Here is an 8,057-nt window from a genome sequence, read left to right as displayed (position 1 = left end):
TGCTGCTTACATGATACCATCAAAGGTTTGATACAAAGCAAATGGTAAAAATTTTATTTCCTATAATGAATGAGCAAAACCCATTTTTGATTCAGGTTTTAAACTGCTATTGCTCTGAAGTTAGAGAAAAAATATATTAGAATTATTTTAAAGTTTGAGGAAAAATTAAATTGTAATGATTTGAAAACAGGTTTAGATTTAATTTCTAATTGAATTTTATTGATAAGTAGCTATGATGCCTTTTTCCCTGCCTTTTTACAACATTTTACCATGGGTCCCACTTTTACATTTAAAAATTTTTATACAGAAAGCTTTTATTAAATTTCTTTTCCTCAAAGAATCTGCTTTCTGCTCTCTTAGTATCTTATTTACTATAAATGAGAGAAGGCTGATTTGAATTAAAGAAAAAATTGTTCTGTATCTTTTCTCTTTAAATATTATTTGGATTCGGAAGGCCACAGATAAAATAAGCATCTAGATCACATTCTACCATTCAGTGACAATTCATTTTAGATGACTAATCAATAATTCATGTTGCGGTCTCTGCTGGGAAAATGGATTCGATGGCCTGTTTCCAAGGTGAGAATACTCTTCAAAGTATCTACATAAGGAGACTGTTGGGTTGGAATTGCACCTTGAAGATGCTGCCTGTTTCTTTTAAAAATGTAAATGTAAAGATACCTTATTTCTAGAGATATGTATTTTCCTTATGAAGTGCTCTCCGTGACAGTACTCTCTTCCTCATAATAGAAAGCTCTAAAACACATGTTGAGGATTGGAAATACCTTCTGTTCAATAGTGTCAGCCAGGGGAAAATTTTCCATTGCTTCACTTCTTCTTATTTTACTTTCAGATTTGCCAGTGATGTTTCAAAATCAGCATTTAACTTGGAATTGCAAGGCTGCAAGCTTAAATGGACTTTCCATTAATGAACAGGTTTAGACATTATTCTGTCTTGAGGGTAGTCTTAAGTTAATTTCAACTTAAATATATAAAATTGGTATTTTAGAAAGATCTATAAAATCAGGTGATTCTTCTCAGTTTTTCTAAACCAAGATGGAAAGAATAGGAATCTGGTAATGTTAGTGAGTATGTTGTAAACACACTGGCTTTGCCAGAATTTCTTCAGGGCCCAGGTGGGAGCCACATTGATTGATGGCATTTAATCATTTCTTCTTGACCCTGGCCTGTGATACACTGTGCTACCCTTCATCTACCTACACAGTTACATCAGGACCTCACAGTGACCATCACTTGGGACGGTTCAGCAATGTAGCAAGGGAGGGCCAGATCCCTGCTCTTTGTGCCAGAACTTACTGGGGAAAGATGAGATTTACATGGTAACATGCAGAGATAAATATGTTAATTTAAAATTCAGTTACTCCAGAGTTTCTATCTAATTGTTTTAAAAACTTTTTGTCACTAATATTGTTTAATTTAGAACAGAGGATTGGGTTAAATTATTACCTAAAATGTTTACTGTTGAAGCCATCTTTTATTGCCAAGTTACATGAACTGAAACGTAATGTTCTTAACCTCTCAACTTTTATACTGATTTAAGTATAAGTGGGATTTAATATTCCCATTTCCAAGTTATAAATAAAACTATTCCTCAGAAGCAGAAATAGGAAGTAAAATACCTTAATAACTTTCCCATTTGAAGTTTTTTTTATTATTATCTAGGAAACTGGAAAATGCAGTAATTATAGCCAACAGAGATGTTCATGAGACTTGATTTTTCCAGTATTGAATCTACTTGCCAGAACCTACACCATGTTGTACAGACCTCACAAGCCACCCATATCTGAAAACCTAACTCCCATCTCAGCCAGCAGTGAGGAGGGAGGTACTTTTGTGTTGATGGGTACATACATGTAATGTCTCTCCCTCTCCTCTCCTCTTAATGTGATTTCTTGTCCTTCTGCATGTTTTGAGACGCTGGTGGCTTCCAGCTCTGGCTTCCTCTTCTACCCTGGCCATGTGTACTCATGGTTGCTATGTGAGCTCAGTATCTGTGCTCCACGGTCATCACCTTCACAGAGAACTTGTGTCCAAGGCTGTGCTACACAGTGCCGAGTGGATGGTAGAGCAGGTTGGGCTGGGGGGCTGAAAACAGAGGCTGAAAGTACAATCTGTTGTTAAAGTTGCTAGTAGAGGTGTGTGGCAGGTAAATAATATGACATCTCTCCTCCTAGCCTCAAAACTAGTCACTCTTGCTAAGATGAGCACTAAATTAAATCAGCTGGTCTACGTGTAAATATTGTCATCAAATTTACATTCCCAAAGGAATGCTTTTTTTTTTTTTTTTTTTTAAATAAAGACACTCTTGTTTTCTTTCATATGCCTCTCTTTGGTCTCCTAGTAGTTTGGGTGTCCTATGTGATTCTAAAATTATTGAAGAAAGATGACAACAGGCAACTCTAATTTACCCATGGTAAAATTTTATATCTTTTCTTTTTTTTCAGTTTATTTATTTTGAGTGGGAGAGCACGCATGAGTAGGGGAGGGGCAGAGAGAGAGGGAGGGAGAGAGAGAATCCAAAGCAGGTTCTGCACTCTCAGCACAGAGCCTGATGTGGGGCCTAAAGCCATAAACTGTGAGATCATCACCTGAATGGAAATCAATAGTTGGATGTTTAACTGACCGAAACACTTAGGTGCCCCAAATTTTGTATCTTTCTAACAGATAAGCAGATTCCCTTATGCTCATATAATCTAGGTTTGGAGCATGCAAAATAACTTCCATATTTAGCTAATCAAAACATGAATGTAAACTTGGGTGAATATGCTTCATGTAGACACAGGATTATCCAGTGTCTTATCTTATTCATTCCTCGGGATGTTCTTCTAAGTCTCTAAACACCTTTTCTCCAGAGAGTTTTAGAATGATGCAGAGTGGAAAAAAAACACTGGAATAACTCATAAACACTGGCTAAATAAGGAACAAAAAGAGAAGAAGGAAAAGGGGGCTATGACAAACACATACTTTAAAAACTTCTGACGAGTAATTGACCTAGGCTTCCCCAAAGGAGTTAGCATCACAGTTTATTGCTGGATTCTGATAACCAGGGGTTGGGGACTTGGGCAAGGAGAAGCTGGAAGCGATCAGGGATGTGGTTTTTTGTCATCCATGCCAGTCAGAATCTGAGACACAAGTGGTGATGGTGATGAGGAGGAGGTGGGCAGAGGGTTCAGAAAGGCTAATAACTGAGGCATAGATAGATAATGGTTTTGAAATCAGGATAGGCTAAGGTTAGCATCAAGACAGGCAAGCCAAAGGCAGTTATTTCTGAAGTCAAGTCAATGAGAGCCAGAAGCTGCTACAAAATTCAGAAGTTCAACACAGGAGCTCTGAGGTTCAAGTCAGGGTCCAGGATGGAAGAGTCCATAGCAGATGAAAGGAAAAGACATCAGTGAACAAAGGAACAGTCTAGCAAGTATGCCTTCAATGTGAAGAAATTTCCTGTCCCTACTTCTAGGTTTCAATGGCTCCTGAGAGACAAGGATTTCTCCCCTGGTGCTGCCTGAGCTCTGCACTAGAAGCAGGCATTGGAAGAGCCTGACTGAGGCTGGGAGGTGAGAGCAAGGAGCAGTAGTGTGAAAATAACAATGAAAATCAGGGGCACCTGATTTCCCAGGGGTAGTCCTATGGTGCTGGCTACTCACTGAGTTACTTGGCTGTTCTGTATTCTTAATTCTCAAATTTACAGAAGGCCATATTGACTTAGTCTAAGGGTTCTTCTGTTTGTAAATTAGTTTAAATGAAATCCTACCAAATGCAACCATTGAAATGCAGTGGAAAACATTCCCTACAGCACGGAATTCTGACTTAAAAGTAATAACCTCTGGGCATAGTATTGAAAAGTGAACCTAAATCAACATCTAATTGATGGCACAAAATGCAAGCTGCCAATGCATCTTGTTGCTCTTTTTAAAAACATTGATACATTTTATGTTGACAGGCATTATACTTCTGTTGGTATTTAGTTGGTATTTACTTGTTTTACAGACTTATTCCTGGCTTTACTCTTAAATGCCTGTTGTTGGCTGTTACAGTTGAATGCCTGTCTCAAAAAAGCAATGCTGTTGCTTATTTTCAGTTCTCATTTGGAAATGAGACATCTCTACTCCCTACTGATTGTGAATACCTTATATTTATATTTATTTATATTTATATTTATTATTTATATTTATATTATTTATATTTATTAAAAATTTTTAATGTTTGTTTATTTTTGAGAGAGAGTGTGAGCAGGGAGGGGCAGAAAGAGAGGAAGACACAGAATGTGAAGCAGGCTCCAGGCTACTGTGCTGACAGCTCAGAGCCCGACATAGGGCTCGAACCCACAAGTGTGAGATCATGACCGGAACCGAAATCAGACACTTAACAGATGCTTAACTGACTGAGCCACCCAGGCACCCCAAATATTTTTATTTATTTTTGAGAGAGAGAATGTGCAAGAGTGCAAGTGGGGGAGGAACAGAGCAAGGGGGACACAGGATCTTAAGTGGGCTCTGTGTTGACAGCAGAGGGCCCCATGTGGGGCTTGAACCCACAAACCATGAGATTGTGATCTGAGCCGGAGTTGGTTGTGTGTCCAGCTCTTGATTTTGGCTCAGGTCATGATCTCAGGGTTGTGGGATTGAGTTTCCCCCAGTCCCCCTCCATGCTGAGTGTGGAGCCTGCTTGAGATTCTCTCTGTCTCTCCTTCTGCCCCTCTCCCCCACTCGTGCTTTCTCTCTCTCTCTCAAATAAAAAAAAAAGTTACCATTTACTAACTAAGTGCTAAGTGCTTTTCGGCTAAGTGCTTTATATATAGTATTTCTTTGCATCATTTTTGTATCTACCTTCAGCAATTTTTCCAATCTGTTAATAATAATGTTAAATTAGCCAGTCTTAGAGCTATTCAAGATTGTGGGACTTCAGAAGCAGCCATTAACACAAACAGTTTAACGACTGGAAAAAATGTTGGAGGCTTTCTGAGTTGCCCCCTTTTAGGGACATCACCCAATTAATGACGTGACATTAATGTTGAACCCAAAGGAAGGGCTGAGAAAGTGTATTTTTCCTTCTTTAAGATGGTTTTTAAAAACATAGAGAAATAAATCTTCATTTTAGGGGAATTTTGAAAAAAAAGGAAAAGTGTAAAGAAAATAAATCATCTATGATCTATCTCCCGATATAGATATTATTATTTTGATGTCTTTTCTGCTAGTCTTTTTTCCTACTGTACTTCCCTCTCCTCTTTTAACCTAATATTGTACAAAGAGCATTTTCATTAAAAATTCTTTAATCACATCAAAAACATTCTACCATGTAGATCGGGGTAGCAAGCTGGTGTGTGGGTCAGGTCTGGCCCATGGAAGTATTTTATTTGGCTTTTGCATTATTAACAAATATTTGGATTAGTTGGCAAAATATTTAAAATCAGGAGATTTCACATCAGCCAGACCACTTAATTTGTCTGTGTGATCTATCTGGCCACTTTGAGCACATGCTTTGAGAGTTCGGGATGGCTCTACCAAAACTTGCATTAGCCATTCGCATATTGTGATTTATTTTAGATTATTTCTGATTTTGAAAGTTGCCAGGATGACTAATGTGAGGAATACCATTGTATTTTCTGAATTTCTGAATATTGCCTTCCGAAAGATTTGTAGATTTATTTATCTAATTGAGCTTTCAAGTTTTTTCTTATCATACTTTCTTGGCGATCAAGTCATAGAACTTTCTTTCCATTTGGCCAATCTGCTTATAGTATCTGCAAAGCAGGTTCTTGGACTGACTGCATGGGTGTTAACCAGACTGGGCCTCCTGCTGGCCTGGCATGGAGGGGCTGTCGGCGGCCAGCATGAGAGCATGTCCAGGCTTGACTTTCCACTCACTTCTTTTGCTAAGACCTTGGCTCAACTGAATTTGGCCAGGATATTTAGTTTATTATTTTAAAAATCAAAGGTGAGTTAGTACAAGTTTATTTTATGATATTTAGTCACTTTTTACTTGAGTATAAGATCACTGTTAAAAAGTGAATTTTTACTACCATTATTTAAAATTATTCTTAATTTTTTATTCTGAGTTATAAACTTTTGGGTGTTGTTTCAATGTATCACTATAATGTTTAGAAAAATACTTATTTGATAAAAGTCTCTACTGAACTAATATTTATAAACCCTCTATACAAAATGAGAAGCTAGTAGTAATTATATAAAAATACCAATATAGAATGATGAATAATGTTCACGTGACCTTGCTACTTTTTATTTATTTATTTTTTAGAGAGAGAGTGCGTGCATGTGTGAGCAAATGGGGGAGGGGCAGAGAGAGAAGGAGAGAGAGAATCCCATGCAGGCTCCATGCTGTCGGCGCAGAGCCTGATGCAGGGCTCTATCTCATAAACCATGAGATTGTGACCTGAGTCAAAAGTAAGAGTTGGATGCTTAACTGACTGGACCACCCCTGATGCCCTGATCTTGATACTTTTACTAAAGAAGAAATTCCATGTATATTTTTCCCCTTCATCTTCATTACTCTAGATTTCATCTTGATTCATCTTCTTTTTGAAATATTTCTAACTTATTGTTTCAAGAGGATATTTTTAAAAACAGTTTTTAAATACTTGCTACACATTCAGAACCTTGTTGTGGGAAAGTGAAAGATGTGTGAAGCACAATCCTTCCTTTTAAAGAATTTGTAATCTAGTTGGGAAGACAGGACGCAAACACAGTGAATGTAATCAAATACTAGTTTGGATGGAGCAGGTTATTTCTGGTGCTCAGGAGAGTCAGAGGAAGAGGCTTAGCCAGGAAGGTTAGCCCTAGATTGAACTTGGGTTCTACCAGACATTATAGGTGATTGGGGTGAGAGTAGCTGTTTGTGGCATGGCAGGAAGGACACTGGCCTACCTGGTCAGAGCGTTCAGGTTGGGAAGCAGTGGAAGATGCATTTAGAAGGGAAAGAGGTGCAGTGGTTGTAAGATACAGAGCAGCAGACAGAGCATTGTAAACCTATTCTGACAGACAATAGGAAGCCGTTGGTGGTAAGAAATATGCTGGTGGCAAAGCCTTGGGGGATTTTGTTTTTCTTTCCTGGAACTGTGGGGTACAGGTATATTATTGTGCTTCACTTTATTGGGGCTTACAGATAATGTGTGTTTTGCTGATCGAAGGATGGTGATGACCCTGCATGGATCAAGGCTATTGGTGCCATTTTCCAACAGCATTTGCTCATTTCACGTCTCTCTGTCACATTTTGGTAATGCCCACAATATTTCAAACGTTTTCATTATTGTTATAGTGTTGTGGTGGTCTGTGATAAGTGATCTTTGATGTTACTCTTGTAATTGTTTTGGGGCATCATGAACCCTGCCCAAATAACATGGCAAACTTAATGGACAAATTTTGTGTGTTCTGACTGCTCTACCAACCAGCAGTTGTCCTATCTCTCCCTCCCTTTAATCCTCCCTATTCCCTGAGACACAGTATTGAAACTAGGCCTATTAATAACTCTGCAATGGCCTCTAAATGTCAAGTGAAAGGAAGAGTCAATCGATACGGCAGACTTTATTGTTGTGTTATTTGAAGAAATTGCCACAGCTACCCCAGCCTTCAGCAGCCACCACCGTGATCAGTCAGCAGCCATCAACATCAAGGCAAAACCTTCCACCAGCAAAAAGATTACAGCTCTCTGAAATCTCAGATGATGGTCAGCATTTTTTTAGCAATAACGTATTTTTTTTAAATTTTTTAAATGTTTTATTTATTTTTGAGGCAGAGAGAGACAGAGCGTGAGCAGGGGAGGGGCAGAGAGAGAGAGCGAGACACAGAATCCAAAGCAGGCTCCAGGCTCTGAGCTGTCAGCACAGAGCCTGACGCGGGGCTTGAACTCACAAACCATGAGATCATGACCTGAGCCGAAGTCGGATGCTTAACCAACTGAGCCACCCAGGTGCCCCAGCAATAACATATTTTTAAATTAAGGTATGTACTTTTTTTTTTAGACAGTACTATTGCACACTTAATAAACTACAGTATAGCGTAAATGTAAATTTTATATGCACC

This window comes from Panthera tigris, chromosome C2 (assembly GCF_018350195.1).
Source record: "Panthera tigris isolate Pti1 chromosome C2, P.tigris_Pti1_mat1.1, whole genome shotgun sequence".
NCBI classification, from domain to species: Eukaryota; Metazoa; Chordata; class Mammalia; order Carnivora; family Felidae; genus Panthera; species Panthera tigris.
Note: the sequence above shows the minus strand (reverse complement) of the source record.